Genomic DNA, 22,021 nt, shown 5'->3' with positions numbered 1-22,021 from the left:
TGTGCACTATTTCGGCATCCACTGTAAAATCCCGCTACATCGATATGTCGTGGTACATTATGCATCTAACCTGCGATAGAGGCGGCTGTCTCCTTCTCAATCGTAGTGACACTTTCTCATAGAACGTCATCCCTTGCGACAATCTTAGCCACGACCACGAGAGAGCTATCCGTACGCTTCACCGCAGCGTGGACTTTACGTGGACTTCTTAATGAATGCTACGAATTGCCACTCATGTATATAGGCTTGCAGTCTCGCTTATTTCTATAGGCGTGCCTTTTGCACATATTTCAAACGCCCTTCGCACTAGGAGGGAGGCCGCGTAGCGGGGTGACTATCGTATTACTGGAACTCCGTCATTGGAGGCAGCAGTCGAAGAAGTGGAGAACAAAAGTGACTGGTGAGCGCGAGCAGTGGTTCTGGGCTCGGCTGGGCACTCTTGGGCGTGGTCTGCTAGTACTGGGGCCTGCTGGCGTGGACGTAGGTACCGCAACGTTCCCACAACCTAAAGAGACCGGCAAGAAGTCGGCTCACATGCATGTAGCGCGAGAGTAACGCACGCTGATGTGCGGGACATGGGTGGCTTCGGTATCGGCTGCTGCCGAGATAACGCGGTACCTTGGCTGGCCGGCCTAAGTGTTGGCCATAGCGGCTACGTCCTTACGACACCTCCCAGTATCAAATAATCTTCCAGGCATTGTTTCTTACCGGTAATATATACACATTTCTAATTTCTTACCATTCTTTGGCAGCAAAAATACGGCGCAATGCTCTTGCGCATCCCAAAAATATAGGGTATAGTCTGTTCCGTATCTTCCTAAGGCAAAACAGAAAACATCACGGTGAAGTCAGGAATGCTATCATTCACGTGTACCAGGGGCTCTATAACGTAAGACTATTCAAATATGTTTTATTCCAATCTCTCAGACGTCAAACTTGTGTAACCGCTAACGCAAGCATCGGCAAGTGACCTGCAGGGTTGTCTGAACAAACCAATCAAACAGTCTCCTCGTTCATAGGAGGTGACTTTTGTTTGCTTGAAAAACAAAAAGTATTGCCTACACTGACCGGGTTGTCTAGTCTATTTGGCTGACAAGACGCCAGGAGCCCGCTCAAGTGGTGAGGTATTCGATGGGGCCGAGCCATTGCACTGAAAATAGTAACCGGAATAAGAGGGTGGTGCCGGCGTCTGCGATTGGTCCGCTTTCTCTTACTTAGGTTGAGGTGGCTCGTCGAAAATCGTGGCGCAATGTAACGGAAGCTTAAGAATGACGCTAAAACAGATCCTCAGCAAAGAAGAATTAGCATAACGAGGTCGCAAACATGCCGAAAGTTCTCGAAAGCGTTACACGGCCACGCAAAAACATTTATTACATGCAAATAAATCCATGCTCTCCAGCAGAGGCGAGAAGCCAGTGCCGAAGCGACGGCGGAAGGCATCGTTTATTCCTGTCGAAACGGGGCAGCCTGCGGCTCTTCAGAAAAAAATTCAGTGTTGCTCAGCATATTAATGGATCTTTAACCCGCACACGTCAGTTTGACGCGGTAAGTTGTTGCGGTTTTGCGACGTCGCGTGAGAGGCAGGTGAAGTGCGTGCAACCCGAAACTTTAGAACAATAGCGGAGAGCTAATAGCAAAAAGGAATCGAATCAGAAATAACTATTTTTCATTTGTTCGGTACAATGATCCATAATCGGAGTGTACACGTCATACCAGATGGGGAAGCTATCGCTGTTTTGATGAGGTCGCGTGACCGACAAGGGAAGCGGGGATGATCAAAAAAATATTTTTGACAAATCGTGCAGGGTTGCTTGGAGAATTGGAATAGAAAACGCTGGAATAGCTTTACGTTATAGCGCCCCAGAACTACATTTCTGCAGATTATAACAATGCACTGAGCTGCGCCTGCCATACAGTGAGCTAGAAAAGATGGCGCAGATATTCGAGAGCGCGCGTCCCAGTTATTAATAAATTAGTATTTGCAGGTATCTCCAAATATCTTGCATGGTATGGTAGTAGCACAGTGTCATCCGCGCATATCCACTTCTACACAGTTTTGCCCCGTTTGCTGATTGTGGATATAACAAAAAACAAACTATTTTCACAATTTTTCAACCGTCCTTCTGTGCACTTAACATAGACAGTGAACACCAGTGCAGACAGTGGGTATCCTTGCTTCAGTCCTCAGTGAATTTGACTAGCATTATCACATTTCGTGCCTTCCCATCCGCCTTCTACTCAGCTCTTACTATATCTCTCACACAGCAGCTACACGAAATTATTATCGATACCCTCGTGCTTAAGAATGCCACATAACACTCTCCCGTCTAGGTTGTCGCAAATTCTCTGTATATGCAGAAATGGTATATATAAAGGTTATATGCTAAGCTATGGGAATTTGTGTGTAATTAGGGCACAAATATATTCCTGTAAGCGTCTCTCTGGTATGGACTCACATTGTAGGTATCTCGGCATAGCATAATTTTTATTTATTCTGAAAGTATTTGTATGGACGCTTCAACAAATTGCGTTCTGTATGTTTGCCTATACCGCACGTGCAATATAGGTGACACTATTCAGCCAACAAAATTGCTCAGACCAGGTCTGATGAGTTCTTCCTCAGAATTTAAACAAATAATTGCTCCCTTGCTTAGTATGGGGGATCACGTGGCGCGCTCCTCATAGGTTTCGCTTACGGCGCTCAATAAGAACACCATGCGGCAGCCTTCTTGGGCATTTATGCAGGTACTCTCAAAACGAGGGAAGTCTTTGACTGTCGATATAATAATCTTGGGCAAACTGAAAGCACAGAATCGTTTACAGACGCTATCTATTTATCGAATACGTACAGTGAACGCCACTGCGCGCAGTCACCGCGATGGAGTCTCCCGAACCGGCTTCTTGCGTGAAAGGTAGTCAAACGCTGACAGTAAACAATGTGAAACATTTTCTCATAGTGGGCTGTCTGTGTAACCAATTCGAGCATAACAGAATGGAGCCTCAATCCAGCGATCGCACGGGTCCGCAGCGACCGACTGCGCGTCTGCATGCATGTCTGCGCACAATGATTTGCTTTCGCTGTGAGCCCGTTTTCGCACCGTGCCTTGAGATTTAGGCCGCCGCATATGAGCATTTGACAGTACACTAGCAACCATTGTTGCGTGGATGCTATCAGAACTGTCCAAGAATTATTTCGTTATAGAGACTTCGACGCCTATAGGCAACTGTGATGTGCCGTGGCGACGCTTCAATCTTTTTTTGTCTTGTAAATTCTTGGACATTACAAAATTATTTCTCAAGTTGAATCGCACTGTATGTTTATCGGTCTTCTCAGCGTGCGATTTCCCTCCGCTTCTTTTTTATAATCAAGTGAATTAATTCTTAACACAAACATGGGCATATGCCATGCCTTTCTTTAATGTGCGCCTTACCGCTCCCTTTCCGTTCTAGTGAACTTGTCAGTATCTAGCATCAACAAGTTCATAGACCAAACCATCCTGACATTAGCCGGGCAGCGGGCGCGGGCGAGCGTCACAGTGCGCGTTTCCTGCTAATCACGGAACATCGCGTAGTTCCGGCGCCGTAGCAGAAATCTTCCTCGCGTGTGTGCTTGCTGCATATCTGAGTTGTAGCCGATAGCTGTCTGCCGGTTCTAAGTTTCGCCAGCCAAGCTTCACGCAGCTCCTTGCCCTGCGGCTACGTGTGAATAAGGCTGAGACCGGGCTCCGTTGCCTACGCCCGGCGCTGCGGCACCGCGCAGTAGCCTACCATGCTGCACGCCTCCAAAGGCAGCCACTACCTTTTATAGTAGTTTCAAATGTTTTCAAGCAGATACCCAAGGCGGGAAAGCCTCACCACCTAATCAGAACCACGGCGCACGTGAGACTTTACACTTTCGTTTTCAGCTCGCTTCGGCGTTTCCGATGCAGCCGACGCGGCCGCTGTGTCCACGTGATCCCTCATACCACGTCACGCCGATGGTGGCGCCAGCCTTTCCAGTGGTGGAGCTCGCCGCCAATAGCGACGGCAGCGGGACGATAACGTGAGGATGATGGTACGACAACGGATACATGATAGAGTATGTATATCCACGACGCATTGACGACGACGGCATGACGAGTGTCGGATTTTGTAATTAAAATGTCCACAGTGTAACGGCAGCAGCAACACGATGATCATTTGACGGCGAACGCATGCCAACCCAATGACGGCGCGTCCGTCACAACTGTATGAGAATAATGGGATTACGAGCAGTGTTCCATTTCATTTCATTTTAATACCTTAAAGACCCACGAGGGGTTTTACATAAGGGATGGGTACATATATTATGGTGAGCAAGTAATAACACAACGAAATATGACTCGTTACATTATTGGCAAAGTTAGATGAGCACGTGATGGCTGCGATGTCGTTGGGTAGGTCGTTCCAGTCTGTTTCTGTACGGGAAAAAAATGACGCGGCAAAGGTGGTAGCTCGGGGACGACGTCGGGAATCTTGAAAAGGCTGACGAATGCGATGAGATATGCGGGCTGGAGGGTTGCGCGGCCTAGTGAACTATGGAAAAATTAATGAAACAAGCAAAGGCTGGCAATGCGGCGACTAAGTGATAAGGGCAATAAGTCGGATTCAGCTTTCAACGCTGACACACTGATGTCGTAAGAATATGATGAATGGATGAATCTGGCTGCTCTGTTTTGGACTGATTTGTATGCATTCATAAGGTAAGCTTGGTGCGGGTTGCAAATGGGTGAGGCATATTCTAATTCTGATCTGACAAGATTTGTACGCTAACACCTTCACATGGTGAGGAGCTTGGTGGAGATGACGTCTTAAAACTCCTAGTCTTTTATTAGCGGATGAAATGATCTTCGTAATGTGTGTGCTCCAGGACAAGTCGCCACACAATGTAATGCCTAAGTGCATATATAATAGAACCGTTAGTACAGGGACGTTAGCTATGAGGTACTGGAAATGAAGTGGGTTGCGGCGACGCGTGAAAGACAAGATTTTACAATTATGACGACGACAATGGCTCGAGGACAAGTGCATCACCAAGCCTGTCTGAAGGCGTTGGTTTGACGACGACAGCATGGAAGAGTGGGGTGCAGAGTGAGCATGCAGTGACGATGGAATGAATACGATGGCATGGCAACGGTGGTATCACAACGGATGCATGATAGCATGTGTCTGAAGACGATACAATGATGACAATGTCATGAGAACAGCGACACCATCTTCATAAGCCTATTTATTTGTCCACTGCAGGACGAAGGTCGATGCCAGCGATCTGCAATTAGCAGTTCATAAGCTGTTACTTAGCAGTATGTAATTACAACTTCCGCCTGCAAATTTATTACTCCATCACACCACCTAATTTTCTACCACCCTCGACTACTGCTTCAGTTTCGTTGGTACCCATTGTCTAATGGTCCTCCGCTTATCTGTCCTACGCTACAAATCTTATTTAGAGCCCCATTTTTTTTCTCTTGATGGCTACCAGAATATTTGCTATCCCCCTCTGTCCTATGATCCTCACGGCTCTCTTTCTGTCTCTTAACGTTCAACCTAAGCATGTTTGTTCTATCACTCGTCGCACAGTCCTTAAGTTGTTCCCGAGAATTTATTGTTACCCTCCGAGTTTCTGCCCTTTATATTAGCCTACGCAGAATGCAACGATTGTGTGCTTTTTAACTAGATTGGCAAGCTCCCAGTTAAAATATCGTAGTGCCCGCTGCAGGCACTTATCATCATCAGCAGCAGCAGCAGCAGCAGCAGCAGCATCATCAGCATGGTTATGCCCACTGCAGGGCAAAGGCCTCTCCCATACTTCTCCAACTACCCCGGTCATGTACTAATTGTGGCCATGTTGTCCCTGCAAACTTCTTAATCTCATCCGCCCACCTAGCTTTCTGCCGCCCTCTGCTGCGCTTTCCTTCCCTTGGAATCCATTCCGTAACTCTTAATGACCATCGGTTATCTTCCCTCCTCATTACGTGTCCTGCCCATGCCCATTTCTTTTTCTTGATTTCAACTAAGATATCATTAACTCGCCTTTGTTCCCTCACCCAATCTGCTCTTTTCTTATCCCTTAACGTTACACCTATCATTCTTCTTTCCATAGCTCGTTGCGTCGTCCTCAATTTAAGTAGAACCCTTTTCGTAAGCCTGCAGGTTTCTGCCCCGTACGTGAGTACTGGTAAGACACAGCTGCTATAAACTTTTCTCTTGAGGGATAATGGCAACCTGCTGTTCATGAAGCAGGCACTTAAGCTCACTTTTATGTTCCTGTAAGTTTCCTTCTCACGGTCTGGGTCTCTTGGGAGTATTTGAAGCAGGTAAATGTACGCCTACACAGACGTATTGCGCTACGTACGTCGGCGTCTTGTCCCTTATGTTCGTCAGTGTAACACTAAGCGCAATACAATTACGAACATCCACCAACTAGCCCCGCTCATTGCTTTACAGACATAACCTTCGTAGCGTCATAGCCACAACATAATGTAACATAGACTCAAGAACGAAATAATCAAAATTTAATGCCGACAGAGATAACACGAAAGAATGACAAAGAATAGTTGAAGCCGATGGAACGACGAAGGCGGTATGACAGCGACGTTGCAATGCGAGGACGTTACTGTACTGGAAAAAGGGGTACCAGCGAAACACAAAGGACGCGCACACAAGGAAAATGCGTTAGACATGGACGGACGCTGGGCTTTCAAATGTACTTCATTGGAATTCACATTGCCGCTGGAAATACATACCTTACCGGAATCGTCAAGCTGCAAGGAATCCGCCGATACCAAACTTTTGTCGGTGGGTTGACTTTTCATCATTTTCTGCGGCTTTTTCTCTACGATCACGCCTACGAGGGAGCTAGGCTTAACTGGCGCAGCCTGCTCTCAGCGCGGCGGTGCAGGCAGGCCTACGTTGAACCCCGTGCTCGCGTTTCCCCGTCTATGTGCGTGACTGAAGCGACAACACGTGCGTTCACCTAAAGCGAAGCCATGCCTGAAGTCGTACCTATGAAAGGTATGGACGTAATTAACCCAGGAAAATCTCCATCTGTTGGCTGTTGTCTGTTGTCGCATGTAGTGGTAGCTTTACGATTTCCGAAGCTACCCAAGGAACAAATCAAGATTATCGTGCGCTCCAAGGGAGGCGTCGACATATTCGAATCCGACGTAGTACTGCTCACTCAAGCCCTGGCCATGACGGTGGTCCTGCCTGAGGAGCAAGCGAAGGAAGACACCACGTGGCCAAAGACGTAACAGAATATTTTAATCATCTCCACCCAGCACGCCTCTAATACGAAGGCCTATGCGAGACTAAATAAAATCCATACCATTCACTACACCTACGAGGTATCGGCGTGCAACATCGCCCTCGAGGGTACGTGCAAAGTCGTAATAAGGCACATCGACCCCTCTCATGACAAATAATCACATAGAAAAATGATTGAGAACGAAATAAATCCCATGGCACAACAAGCCAGACGAATCAAGAACTCGCACCTAGTCGTGATATTGTTCAGAGGCATGCGTGCGCCCGAGCACGTTATATGCGGCACGTCCTTGTTGCCATGTCTTCTATGCCGACTCCAAGTCGACGTTTGCCATTCTTGCGGCCACGTAGGCCACTGTGTCGACCTTTGCATCAGCAGCGAGGAAGAGAGAAGTAACTGGCACGGTTGCGGAAAAGCAAAAGCGGAGGACGAAGAAGAACATCAGTGCACCCCCTAATGCTAGCATGCGGCGGGCCCCACGACCCCGGGGACCGAACGTGCAAAAACCGATATCCAAATCCCATACATCGTACGACGGCGACATCGAGGGCGCCGACATATAGAAATGAGGGCACAACTGGACGAAGAGTCTTACGTCACCAACGCAATCGGCGATAGCTCATCGGCTGCACCAACTGCAAATCCAAACCGAGGCAAGGACAACACTCCTTTAGATCGAAATGCCGGTCTCGCTCCCAATTCGTCAAGCGGGCCACGCGGGCCGACAAAGTCAAGGGAGCGACGCCGCCGTCTGGGAAGAAGAACCCAAGCAAAGAAACAAAGGCTGAGGCAAAGCCAGAGCATAGGAACGATTACCGCATCCAAACGCTCGAAGCGGAATACAGGCAACTTAGACGCGAGCTCGCAGAGCTTAAGGAATCCTCTAACAGCATGAAAGGAAAATTCGTAAACCGCCACGAGGTTAGCAACAGTAACCCCAGACCAATAGCCGGGCAGTCAAAATGCGAGGTGCTCAAGCGGCAACCTTTTAGCGACACTGAGGAGAAAGAAAGAAGAAGTTTGTTTACCACATAAGTACACTGACTGAGGGAGACATAACCGTCGTCAGCCAGACCCCGTCCGCCGCCTCGGATTCCCGCGTCAAAAACGAGGGTAAATGGGAAAAGACCTTGAGTAGGATTTTATGGAAATGCTCTCGGCCACAGGGTTGATATTAAAGCGACTAGAAGGACCTAGGGCTCAGCCCAAACGCAGACCAAGAACGCATATTGAACCACTCCCAACCGGATCAAATCCAAACGGTGGCGCCAAATGTTTCTGAAAATTTCACAGTAAACAAGATGGCGATCACAAATAACACTAATGTTCAAATTTGGCTGTGGAACTGCACTAGATTCCAGGCTCCGTTAGGACGCTCGCTCAGAAGGAGATCACTGTATAGGGGTGTCGCGCATTAGCGCACAAAAGCGAAACGGGGAGAGGCATCGCCACCGTAGTTAAACAGAGCGTCGCCTTTCTGGAACACACTGGTCCAAAATATCGGGGCGGACTAGAAGCGCAACTGACCGAGCTCGTACCCAATTTATCGAGCAACGCGAATATTTTGATGCTTAACGTCTACAGTTTGCCTGCGGATAGGAACAGACTTTAATGCCCTATTCCATTCCGTAATCAGGGCAGCCAGAAACGCGCCCCTCTTAACTGCGGGGGACTTCAACGCTTCGAAGACGGAATGGGGATACGGCTTTACCAGCAAGAAAGGCACAAGTTTAGCCCGATGTGCAGTCGATTGCAACCTCACGCTTGTTACGGATCCTAGGTTTCCCACCAGAAGGGGTAATCGGTCAGCCAAGGCGCAACGCCATACCTCGCACTCTTCCGAAATATCGAGGGTACGTGGGACAACCTCCAGGAGGAGTTGTCGAGTGACCCGTGCGTTATCGAAATCACGGTGCAGGCCAAACCCAAACCTCCAATCAAATGCGAATACGTCGATGGGGATCTTTTCCGGAAAATTCGAGCCGAAACGGCCCCTCAAACAAATCCTTCCAAGAGCTAAATGCCAATCTTAGACAATCCGTGAAGAACACGACGAAAGGAATCGCCACACAAATTGAAGTCCCAAAATAGACTCGTCGTTGGCGCACCTCCGGGAGGCTAAACTCGCTCTTGCAGAGAAGTGGAAAACGCAGAAATGAAATGGCCGACTACGAGCAAATCAAGGAAATACTTAGTCAGCAAGGAAATAGAGGGGTATTCCAGACAACTGGCACCACTGCGACAGTGGGACGAGACATGCAACAAAACGGACGGTCGCATGAGAAGAGGTAGTAAGTGAAGTCTGCTTTAAAGACTCCGCAATGACAAACAGTCCAGGAGTGCGTTAAATCTCGCCGTCGATAGGCTCATACATACGCAGGTCGTCTCGGGCCTCACAACTGATGTAATTGTCAAGGAACTCGCGTGAACCTACGCACCCATCAAGGAAAGAAATTCGCAAGGCATAAATGCGAGATTGGGCTACACCGGGCTAGACAGGCCAGAATTAGACGACTCTTTCACAATTTCGGAAATCAGGCACGCATTCTTAAACTTAAATGGAATATCGGCCTGGGGCCAGACGGGGTCACCAACAAACTCCTCCGGAAACTGGACGACCAGGCCATCGAAATCCTAACGGCAGATATAAACGATGAGTGGAGCTCGGGGCAGGTCCCGTAGGCATGGCGCACAGCCAAGGGGGTGCTCATCCCCAAATCAGAAAAACCTCAGCACATAAATAATGTGCATCCCATCTCTCTAACAACAGGCGTTTGCAAAGTGGCCGAACATGCTGTACACAATCGAGTCGTCGAACACATAGGAAATGACGAACAATTTAGCATAATGTACTATGTTTTAGAAAGAAACTCTCCACACAGAAGGCAAAGCTCCTCCTGAAAAGATCAATATTCGAGAACGAGACGCGGGACGTCCAAGAAATCATTGCACTCGACCTCGCTAAGGCCTTTGATAATGTGGCTCACTAAAAAATCTCGAACGAAGTTTCCTCTCTCAACCTAGGGCGGAAATTCTTTAATTACACTCTGTCATTTCTATCGGAATGGAAAGCGTTCCTTGGACTGGGCACGACCTCGGGCAGTCCTTACGAAACGGGCAACTGGGGAAACCCTCAGGGCTTGGTCGTATCCCCGCTACAATTCAATATCGCCATTGATAAACTCTCCGAAAGGCTGGCCGAACTCCCAAAAATAGGTCATGCAATCTATGCAGACGATATCCCAATCTGGTCCCCGGGGGGGATTCCTGGCCGATCTTGAGCAATCTCTCCAGTTTGCCATAGAGGCAACGGAAGAATTTCTTACATGCACGGTTCTCAAGCTTTCACCGATCAAATCTGAACTCCTTCTGCACAGGCAGTCCTGGCAGGGCATTAGGAACCTCGGGCCTCTGGAAACGCTGCCAGTCGAAATTACGACACGAGAAGGGCACCTCATTCAGCGGTTCAGACGGTGAACTCCATCAACATTTTAGGACACTTTATCAACGCCAAAGGCTGTAATGCAAAAGCTCTAAACAAGCTACGCGCGCAGGCGAAAAATATACTGAGTCACCACTATAATTACAACCAAAAGCGGAGGAATCAAGGAGGAGAACCTACTCAGGGTCTTCCAAGCTTTTTTCATCAGTCATATTACTTCCACCGCACCATACCTCAAATGGGGAAAATTGAAAACAACAAAGTCGACGCGCTCATTAGGTCCGGCGTCGAAAGAATGCTCGGTATTCCGCAGGCCGCTAGCACGGTAAAACTGTTCGAACTGAATCCACAACATTACAGCCGAATTAATCGAAGGACATCTTATTTCACAGATCTACAGGCTTTCCGAAACAAAGCCGGGCATTAAACTTCTTGATGAAGATGGTATATTCCCTATACAGCCCAGGAAAGTATAAAGGTAGAGTCCGTACCCAGGAACATCCACCCGATATATAATGAAGGTCGCAGAAGAGCGCGGGCTAGAACCATCCTTCGACGAATCGATCCTTACGGGGCAGGTACATTCTTCGTCCACGCTGCTAAATATGGCAGCGAAGACAGGTTTGCAATCTTGGTCGCTGACGCGCTCAGAACACTGATCTGCGCCGCGTCAATCTACGCTAAACGCGCGACTGAATCGGGGGAAACGGCGAAAGCCTTGACTCTTCAAGGTACAAAACGCCCGACGACCACTTTCTCCGACTCGCGCACGGTGGTCAGGGCTTTCTCGTCCGCTCTAGTTTCAAAACACGCAGCCGGCATGGACAACAGGTCCTTTCGTATTACTGCAGGCTAAGAAACTGGAGGTCATGGCATAGCATGGCTCCCGGCCCACGTGAACGATATAGATAACCAAGCGGGTTGCAACTCTAACAATCGGGCAAACTGTCTGGCGCGTGAATTAGCGAACCGCGCCCGAGCTAATGGTCGGGCTGTGCCACAGGATTGCGCCTTAAAAGATCATCGTACCACCTATCACGAAATTATGTCGCATTGCAGACACAGCAGGAGGATATCCCCCCCCCCCCCCCCAGCCAACTGAACAGGGCTCAGGCCCTTACTTTCAGGCCCTTACAGACGAGATCCTACATCATCCCCAGTGCGCTTAGTTGGGTAGAACCCAACTTCCCACAGTCGCGCCGCAAATGCGGTCACGCATGCTGCTCCTTCGACCAGCTGTTCTGGCTGTGCCCGTACAACGCGGGCTCTGACCTTCAATACAAATCCAAGTGTGGCGCCTTGCTGAAGAGCTCGGAATGCACGCACCAACTACAGGCCATCGAGAGGGCCGGCAACGTCGCAGAGTGTCACCACCCTTTGTACCGTCATGGGCGGAGCCGCCAACTTGATTGGGGTGCCTTCGGATCCCCCCAATGAAGTTCCTCAGGACACTCCATTAAAGTTCTTTTCACTGTGACTGTCACATTGCGTCACATAACCTCCGACACATGCGCATCGTCAACTCCACCCAAGACATGTGCATTGATAAGACCTCGAAAATACATTGCCGCACGAAACAACCGACGCTTGCGCAGCTTGTACTATCAAGATCCGTGCATCAATGCGAGTTTTTCTAATCACCTTTTACTCACATGATAGGTAAGCACGTTCCTTGTTGGCTAAACAGAAAGATGTATCACTCATAGAATTTCCTTCCTCATTTACAATGTGAAAAGCTTTTAAGATTTTGTCTTACCCCTCCCGAATATGGTCACACGATCAAACAGTGGAGCACATTTTGCACTTCTTGCATTGGCGGTAATGAACTGCCGAATTGATTCCCTGGACGACGCTTAAGAATGTGTTATATTCTTGCAGGCCTTATTAACGCACCTACCTCTCTGGGCTATATATACTTTACCACAAGCCAACGGAATGCGATAAACAACCCCAGATTTACGCTCAATGAAGGGTGTCACGTGTTTCATTTTACAGGCCCCTCGTTCTCCCCTCGTTTCCACACCTCCCGCCCAAGCTAGCCAGCTTTCAAGGTGCAGAAAATTCAATGCTTGCACCTTGCCTATCCACCACCTTCTTAAAGCTCAGGGAGATTTTATGAATGTATGGCATTACTTCTATTTGCTTTCTTCGCTCTGATGTGGGCGACTCCAGGCCTGCGTGATCCTTTACTTTCCCTGATCCAGCTTCGGCTACAACACTAATGACCGAAAGAGGGAAGCCTGCTGCAAGCAACCTCTGAACCTGCTATTTCAGGCTACAGGCCATGGGCTGGCAGCTGCTCTTGTGTACTGAAACCATCCTGCAGATAAGGCCTTTGTCGTGGAATGTTAGTTCTAAGTCTAGGAATCTAATGCCATATTTATCCGGCGCTTTATATGTGAAAATTAAACCGCGAGAGCATTCCTTATTACCAGATAAAACACCCTGTACTATACTATCTACAATGTCCCCTGGTTAAAGCCTTAAAAAGATTTAAAAAATCATCAACATATCTAAACACACGGACCACATGACCGTTGTTCAAGAACGTTAAAATGAGGTTGTCACTTCTTGCCTGGAAAACACTGCATAGAACAGCGGCAACGCTAGACCCAATACAAATATTGCACGCGTAATGCGAATACGTGAGATCATTTCCCACCTGCGGCAAGTTGTTTTTTCATCCACTTTCATTACCATTCATTTGTCAATTTCTTTAATTCAATTAGTAAGCACAAATGGAATTGCCGAGGCTGTGAAGCGCATAGGAGCCCAGTTGAGGCGACAGGAGCCGCCGCCCTCCATGGACGCGGTAATTACCACGAAGGCCACTCTATCTGGCACTGACAAGCATCAGCTTGTCAGTGTCACTCATACTCATAGCCCACTAATTGATGAAATGGGTCAACGTCGAGGGTTTCGGCGGGAACTGAGTGGACTTGAGTTTGCCAGATTACCACGAGGTTGCGGCCTATTCGGGGCCGATGGTACAACATTTCAGGCGCAGTCGCGAAATCATGGGTTCGACAATTGTGGTTGCCCAACACACAGGCATCAGATTCCCTCGTCTAGTCACTTAGGGAATTGAACTGCTTTAAAAGCCGACACCTTTGGTACAGCGACTTGTCCTGACGTCTGCTGATATGTGTGTGCTGAAGTTTCCTGATGTGTGGTCGCACATGTAGTAAATTCAGACGTTTATAGTGCCCTTGCATGGAGTGTGCGTCCATATGTAGAACCAGTGAAAATAATGTAAAATAAACCCTTTTCCTTAGCTCGTACTTCCGAACGTATTCACCACTGTGCCTGAAGGATTTCTGGCCTTTATGCTAGCCCGAGTTGCAACAGCCGGCAAGTGTGCATCGAGGTTTTGAAACTCCATTCGTTACCTTCAAGAGCGAAGTACACGTTGGAAAGCTTCTGGTCCGGACGCAACTGAATGATCTTAGCCGTGCATTCGTACTGGTCCATCTAGTCTTCTGCGTCTTCAACGTGTCACCCGAAAGCTGGTGGGGACTATACTCCGTACCATACACAGTAGTAAACGTTGTGGAAGCTAGAGATGCTTCTCGCAGTGGCTTCGATCGCACTTGGATATAGGTTGATCTTATTGACTGCAAGGGTTCGCAACTGTTTTTAGATAAGCTCAGTATTAAATGAAACGAATTTTAATCCTTAGAGACGAACACACTGTGATACTTGGCGGATAATGCGTTGTTGGAGGTTATTATTATCATTGTTCTTTTTCTCGGGTTTTAATTTGTAAAGCGTCGCGAGGTGCTTCATATGCATGCTCGTGCGAGCGAGCATCAGCGAAGCGTGGAGGAACGCCCAGCGAAGCATAGAGGGAGCGCACGGAGTGATAATTTTTCTTCACCGGACTTCTTGCGTAGCTTCCACAGCGTTGTCTACTATATATGGAACGGAATATAGAGCGTTTTCAAGTGTCACTTGTGTTGAACTTGTAAGCGCTGTTTCCTTATTCAGTGAGGTCGCTGGCAATGTTCTTTGGAAGAGACAGCTTTCTGGGCGCAGTCCTTGCAGGCGTCTGCTTTCGCGGTGTACAGGTGCCTCGACAGATGGGTGATGTCTTCGATGGCTGGATCGAGGGCTGCAACACTCAACCCCTCCACCAATGCCGCGGCTTACTGTAGGCAGGAGCGGGAATGTGCATTTCATCGAGATAATTAGGAAACGGGTAAGTTCAACCTTCTCTTTCCTCGGCACCTCACTCGCACACTCGAGGTAGTCGCCTTTGTAATCAGTGTGGTTGGGTGCAGATAGGGACGCTGCAGTATTATGTCGCCCATAATATTGTATCTGTCATAGTAACTGTTATTGCGGACCTTTTTGTTCCTTAATTAACTAATAGACAGGCTCACAAGGACCTTGTATAATACAGGAAAGTCATACATTTTATTGAAGTACATTAGAGCGCGTGTATTATAACGAAATGGTTGCAATAATGACAGGTTTTCGCGTTGGGTAATATTTTAGCACGAAAGAGTTTGATGTCGGGTCCTCCATGAACTCCCTGTAACTGATGTGACTTCGCCGCGAACACGTAAAATATGCTCTCTCTCGACATAGTGTACCTGTATATGCTGCGGCAGGGAGCAGAGTGGCGCATAACATTTCCGGCGCAGCTCGCACCGCTATTCGCCAAGAACGATCACGTGGTACAAATTGACGAGAAATGTTAAACTACGTGCTGCGAAGCCAACTTTACGGAAACGGCGCCGACTCGTTTCTGTCAGTGCCATCAAAATTGCGATCAGCGGACCGTCGAGCGTGCGTAGCAACGATCGGGTCCGGTTTGCGGGTACGGTATTGGAGGTTATTAAGTTAATGACTTCGGTAAAGTGCTCCGAAGCACATCATTTTGACACTTGTATTCCAATATAATGGGTTGCAGGCACCAAAATGCGCAAATTGCATGGAAGGTGGGAAAGCTTTTCACGGGTGCGGACGGACGAGAACGGCCGGCTCCGAAAGGGACCAGGATATGCAAGGGGCGTTCGCTTTGTTTACAGAGGTGGGTACTGCTTGTTTACACTAAAGGGGAATTTTTCTCGAGTAACACTCCTGTACACGCTGAAATGCGTACACATGGCATGAGAGGTTGTTCACTTGTGCAATTTTTGGTGCATATGCAAAGCGCGACACAGACGCGGTACAAAGAAAGGACGTCACGTCTGTGTCGCGGTGCACATATACGCCAAGAATGTTAACTTACCAACTCGCTCCATTCGCTATGTCGCTTGTACGATTTTTCTGACTATGCGGCTTCAGAAAAGTGTGTTCAGAATAGAATAAATATTAGCAAGTACAATTTGCCCTCTGCACCCTGGCTCTTCTTGGATCAGGCTAAGTCAACGTGAGGAATGTGAAATTATTTTTGCAAATTTAAAAAGCGCTGTTTTATAGTAAATCATCCTGAGTAGTACGAAGAGATAAAGGAAAATGTGCTGTCATATTACAGTGTGCAATATGTCAATGAATACGTTGCCAGTTTGTCATCTGATGAGATTAGTCAAATAAAAATAACATTTGTGCGGGTGTTTGTATATGTCCGTTTGTATATGTACACAAGAACTAAAAATTTCGGGGAATTGGTACCTCTTAACACTTAACACTGTTAAGAACTAGTTGCTATTCCAGTGGCTTTGAATTCTGACCCCCAAGGTTTCAGGAACCGGCACTCATCCCCTGCTGCCACCAGCCACTGGTCATCCATACCCTTCTACGAAATAAATTTGATCTAGAAGCTCGTGCATCTTGAATCTTTTTCCGCTTGCAGAGTTGCTGCTACGAACCAGCTGTTAAGTTTGCGGTATGAATAGTAAAAATAACCTTTGCATAAGATGTGCGAATGTGAACATTTGAAATGCGTTTAAATTTACGTGTCTGCACCGCATATATCGAAAACCTGCACCTGTTGTGAACGACGTTTAGTGATGAATGATGGTCACGGTCAACGGTCACTAACACAACTGCAGGCACGATATAGTTGTCTTGGCGACATTCATTATTCAGCCAACATATGCTCACATAACTGTCTACCACACGTGTGTAAAGTTTTCTTTAAACACCCTTTAAAACATTTCTTGCCTTCCGCCTCCGCGAGAAAGTTTCATATGCATGCTGAAAAACATTGCAGCGCTTTCTGTTGCAAGGTAATGCGCGTTTGCACGCAAACTTTTGAGCTGTTCGAGCCACGGGCGTAGTCAGGATTTTATTTCAAGGGATCGATGAGGCCCCTATTCTTTATATGTACATTCGTGCAGGTGTTTGTATATGTGCGTGTATATATGTACACAAGAACTAGAAATTTCGGGGAATTGGCACCTCTCCGGCTACGCCAATCGTTCGAGCATAGCGTGCATTGAAAAAGTGTCACCTTTCTCAGCGCTTGGCTACAGTTGCCGCTTGTAGCTCGCGACCAGCAGACAACACAGCAAATAGATCACCGCGCCGCATTTTCCTCCTGCGCGCGCGAGGAGTGGCTCCACTGCAGAGCTGGAGCATAAACCGGACCTATGCGCAACTCTTCTCCCTGCGGGAGCATGTACAGGGACACTATCTTGACAGGGATGGCGCCGCCACCTAAACGAGTTGGAGGGAAGTAGTGCATCAAGATACGAGCGACAGGAGTCAGCGCTTTGGTAGACTCAGCGTAGCGGAGGTTCCAATGCTGTATAGCCTGCTGTAGGCGGTGTAGGCCTCCTGTTGCGGTGCGACGCAGTTCCCGCGCATGGTTTGTCTGTCGCGTCCGATTAGCCTGTGAGGCCTCGTCACTTACAGAGCACAGCTTCCACATGCATCAGCAGAGCTTACACGCAACCCAATGCCTCGCATGCGAGGGTACCAACTAAGAAAACTGTTGCGTTGTGCGGCGCAGAACGGCAACGACGTCGACGCGTTAATCTAGCTTTGATGTGTCGATGGATACGCCGGCGGGAAGCAGAACCGCAGAACCCCTACGCACTTTCGCGGCACGCGCTCCGAACTCTGCCACTGGCATTTCTGAAACTGAGCGCGTCGAAACTGAACTGGCTCCCAAGAAACTACGGAGCCCACCCAAAATTATTGTACCTCCACTCATGCGACTCGGCAGTAGGCCGGCATTTGCCAGCAGGACACCAAACACCAAGCAAATCTGCGGCACGGTCTCCAGCCCGAAAACCTGCGCCGTTAGCTGCAGTAGACTTGTGAGTTCACGAAGGAAACATGCAACAGCTTCTGTGAAGCCCCGTTTCACTTTCGTGTTCTACCGATTCATATGACAATGGAATCAACCATATCTTTTATCAACTAGTTTTCGTCCACACTTCCTACAATGAAGGATATTTCTCTACCCGCCGCTGTTGCTTTGCGGCTATGGAATTGAGCTGCTAACGATTAGTTCGCGGGATCAATGTCGGCCACGACGGCCGTATTTAAATGGCGCCGAAACGAAAAAAAAAAGAGCCGTGTCGTGTCCAACAAGTGCCATAGTAAAGATCCCCTGATCATGAAAATTAACGTGGAGCGCCCCGATAGAGCGTGCCTTATATTCAAATCGTGGTTTTGCCCCGCAAAGCCCCATAACTCAAGGATATTTTCAGACGTTTTTAAGCCATGACGTCTGCAATAAACGTCATAACAAGTAGAGAGGGCATTTTTTTACATTTAGGTGTAAAAAACTTCCTTTAGGTCGCTTGTCACATTACCAGAAGTTGTAAAATGTACTTTCTCCTTAAAAATCAGCAAACTATAATTTAAACTTGTCTATGAGGTATGATTCAGTATACCTCCTCTCGCGAAATGAGCGTAAATTTGTTTGTAGTATATAGAGCCTTGCTTTGTCAAATATGTGAACATGTCATTGAAGTGGCTGGCTACTACTTTATGTAAATCGTGTTTTGTATCTACGCGATAACCGTTGAGTCTTGTACCAATTTGTTCTCTAGTCTCACCTAGGTATGGTTTTCTTCAAGAGGCAAATTCTAGACGGTACACTATATTGAGTGATGGGCAGGTGAAACTAAAAGTTAGCTTGTGTGAGTAATTCGACACTGTAATTAAAAAAAAACTGTAGTAGTAGCTTCAATATGTTTCCAGGTAGAGCACTTGGCGCGGCTACTAGGATCAGATGCTAACTTCGTCTTTGTCCTTAGTTTGGCATGCAAAAGAATATAATAATAATATATGGGGTTTTACGTGCCAAAACCACTTTCTGATTATGAGGCACGCCGTAGTGGAGGACTCCGGAAATTTCGACCCCCTGGGGTTCTTTAACGTGCACCTAAATCTAAGTACACGGGTGTTTTCGCATTTCGCCCCCATCGAAATGCGGCCGCCATGGCCGGGATTCCATCCCGCGACCTCGTGCTCAGCAGCCTAACACCATAGCCACTGAGCAACCACGGCGGGTCCAAAGAATACGCTTAAAATTAATGTTGCGCCTGTAGGCTATCTGGGTGGGTCGGGAAAAATCTTGTTTGGGGTTCCTCGTGAGTACTGGATAGTATTTACTAAGGATATTCTTTACGTTTGAGACTGTGTTTGAGAATTTATTAGCAAGAAGAGGCCTTGTTCGTGTTATGATTCTATGGCGGGGTTTGAGGACCTCAGCTAGATCAAGTTTGGTTGCATCAGTGTAGGGTTTTGAAGGACACTGTTTGTGTGGTTTCTGTTTGATAGCGTTTATTTAAGGTTCTAGATCTATCTATGTAGTCTTGGTTTTCAGTTCAAATGCTACATAGTGGTATGGCTCGCCTTTTAAAGATGCCTTGTTTGTCATGTCTGGGATGGCGGCTCGTACATCTGAGGTACTCTTGTTTGTAAAAAGGTTCCCTATACAGCGTTGACTTTAGTGTCCTATTCTCAATAGATATTGGTGTGCCCAAAAAATTTCTTCACTCCGTTGAATATTCTGATGTGAATTTTATTGTTGGGTGAAAAGAATTTAGAAATGCTACACACTTATCCAGACTTTCTTGACCATGTCCCCATATTGTTACCTGTTAGTGACGGTGAAGAAAGCAGCCAAACTGGGAAAGATGAAACTAGCGTTTTATTGGGCGAATACGTGCCCACAAAAGCAGGCTACACTTAACGGCGACAACGGGGAACACAGTCGGGGGTCGTCAAAATCTGATCAGCTTGTCAAGCGCGTCGGCTTTTATAGATCAGTCGTCGAATGTTCCAGAGTAACCGCTGGGACCCGCGTGCCATTCACAAAATTCTACACCAATCGCGTCGCGCATGCATCCACTCAGAGGGCACAAGGTTCGGCGACAACAGACAGCGGATAGAAGCATCGATAACATTGTAGAAACTTCCAATATATGTAGACGCGTCCTGCGCAGAGCGGTAACATTTCTTAGGCGTTAAAAGCGCTCACCCGTAAAATATAAATGAGTTCACGTGTCAATTCCCTCCTCTGAAAAGGCATCGTCTTGATGCTACAAACATAACAGGAGAGTGAAACGCAAAAGTTCACTTGTTAAACAAAGTAACAAAACAACAAAAAACAAGGCCCAAGGTGACACAATCCAAAAAACCTACAAAGTTCAGCTATGCGACGTCCCCAAAATTCATTAGCGCTGGTGGAACGTCTTAAGTCGGAGAACATGAACTACTTCAGGTCGTGAGCGGCGCTGCTGTGACAGCGAAATGCCGTCTGGCACGACCTGACATTCGAGTGCGCCAATGCGTCGGATGATCTTGTATGGTCCGAAATAGCGACGTAAAAGCTTCTCGCTCAGTCCTCATCGGAGTATAGGGGTTCAAACCCAAACACGGTCACCGGGCTGGTACTCGACGAAGCGTCTTCGGAGGTTGTAGTGTCGGCTGTCGGTCCTCTGTGGGTTGTTGATCCGTAGGCGGGCGGGCTGTCGGGCTTCTTCGGCGCGCTTGAGATAGGCAGCGACGTCAAGATTCTCTTCGTCAGTGACGTGCGGCAGCATGGCGTCGAGCGTGGTCGTTGGGTTTCTTCCGTAAACCAGCTTAAACGGCGTGATCTGTGTTGTTTGTTGTACCGCCGTGTTTTAAGCGAATGTTACGGACGGCAGGACGGCATCCCAAGTCTTGTGTTCGACGTCGACGTACAATGCTAGCATGTCGGCGAGGGTCTTATTCAGGCGCTCCGTAAGACCATTCGTCTGTGGGTGGTAGGCAGTTCTCCTCCTGTGGCTTGTCTGACTGTACTGCAGAATGGCTTGGGTGAGCTCCGCTGTAAAGGCCGTTCCCCTGTCGGTGATGAGGAATTCTGGGGCGCGATGTCGTAGCAGGATGTTCTTGACAAAGAATTTCGCCACTTCGGCTGCTCCACCTTTCGGCAGTGCTTTCGTTTCAGCGAAACGGGTGAGGTAGTCCGTCGCGACGACGCTTCACTTATTTCCCTTTGTTGACGCCAGAAAGGGTCCCAACAAGTCCATGCCGATCTGCTGAAACTGACGGCAAGGAAGCTCGATTAGGTGTAGTGATACCCCTTGCCTTGTCGGTGATGGGTCTGCGGAAATTGAGGCTGCACCTCAGGAACTCCATGCGATCGCTGAACCTCATCTTTCACGATGTCAGCGATCGAGGCCACTTCAGGCTGCGACGAAGGCAAGACCTTGCGCAATTCTTCGCACACAATGGCCCTGATGGTCTCTTGGAGATGAGCGGAGCCCAGTGCTTGGAAGGCGCACTGATGCGTGAGCGCTTGGCGGTTATATTGCCGAGTGCGCATTTCTAAAGTTTTCTCAATCATCGTTGCCTCTGTCTAGAATTCGGCTACGGTCTTCGGTGGGCTTCGGATCAGTCTGGCGGAAAGTTCTTGCTTTACGCCTCGCATCAAGAAACGCACCTTTTTCTATTCGGAGATTTCCGGGTCAGCGTGCCGGAAAAGACGGGTCATCTCTTCCGTGTAGATGGCGACGGTCTCATTGGGTATCGCCTCGAGTAGGGGTATGGCCTCGAGGTATGGCCTCATTGGGTATGGCCTCAAGGTTCCAGCAGAACTTCGGCCATTTCTTTACGGACAACGCTCGTAGACGTGCTCAGGAAGTTAATGCGAAACAGATCCCATGTCGTAAGGGTGGATTCCTGGTTCTCGAACCAAGTCCTCGCGGCATCTTCCAAGGAGAAGTACACATGTCGTAGCTTATCCTCAGAGGTCCAGCGGTTGAAGGTTGGTATCCTTTCGAAAGTTTCGAGCCAACTTTCCGGACCCATCGATGTACCTCCACGGAAGGTAGGGGGCTCTCAGGGCTGTTGAAATACGATGGGTGACACTGGGGCTGCCATTGTGGTTCCCTTGGCCA

General features: G+C 48.1%; 1 long non-coding RNA gene across 1 annotated transcript in view; it reads right to left on the bottom strand.

Moving 5' to 3' along the window:
* The window catches only part of LOC129385761 (uncharacterized), a 60,636-nt gene that overhangs the window by 2,873 nt on the left and 35,742 nt on the right, over window positions 1-22,021 (bottom strand). Inside the window, exon 4 of the long non-coding RNA XR_008613315.2 lies at window positions 740-817. This is a non-coding gene — a long non-coding RNA (uncharacterized lncRNA). The remainder of the gene's footprint in view (window positions 1-739; window positions 818-22,021) is intronic.

Source organism: Dermacentor andersoni, chromosome 7 (genome assembly GCF_023375885.2).
Source record: "Dermacentor andersoni chromosome 7, qqDerAnde1_hic_scaffold, whole genome shotgun sequence".
In the NCBI taxonomy this organism is placed as follows: Eukaryota; Metazoa; Arthropoda; class Arachnida; order Ixodida; family Ixodidae; genus Dermacentor; species Dermacentor andersoni.
Note: the sequence above shows the minus strand (reverse complement) of the source record. Positions and strands in the feature narration are given on the sequence as shown.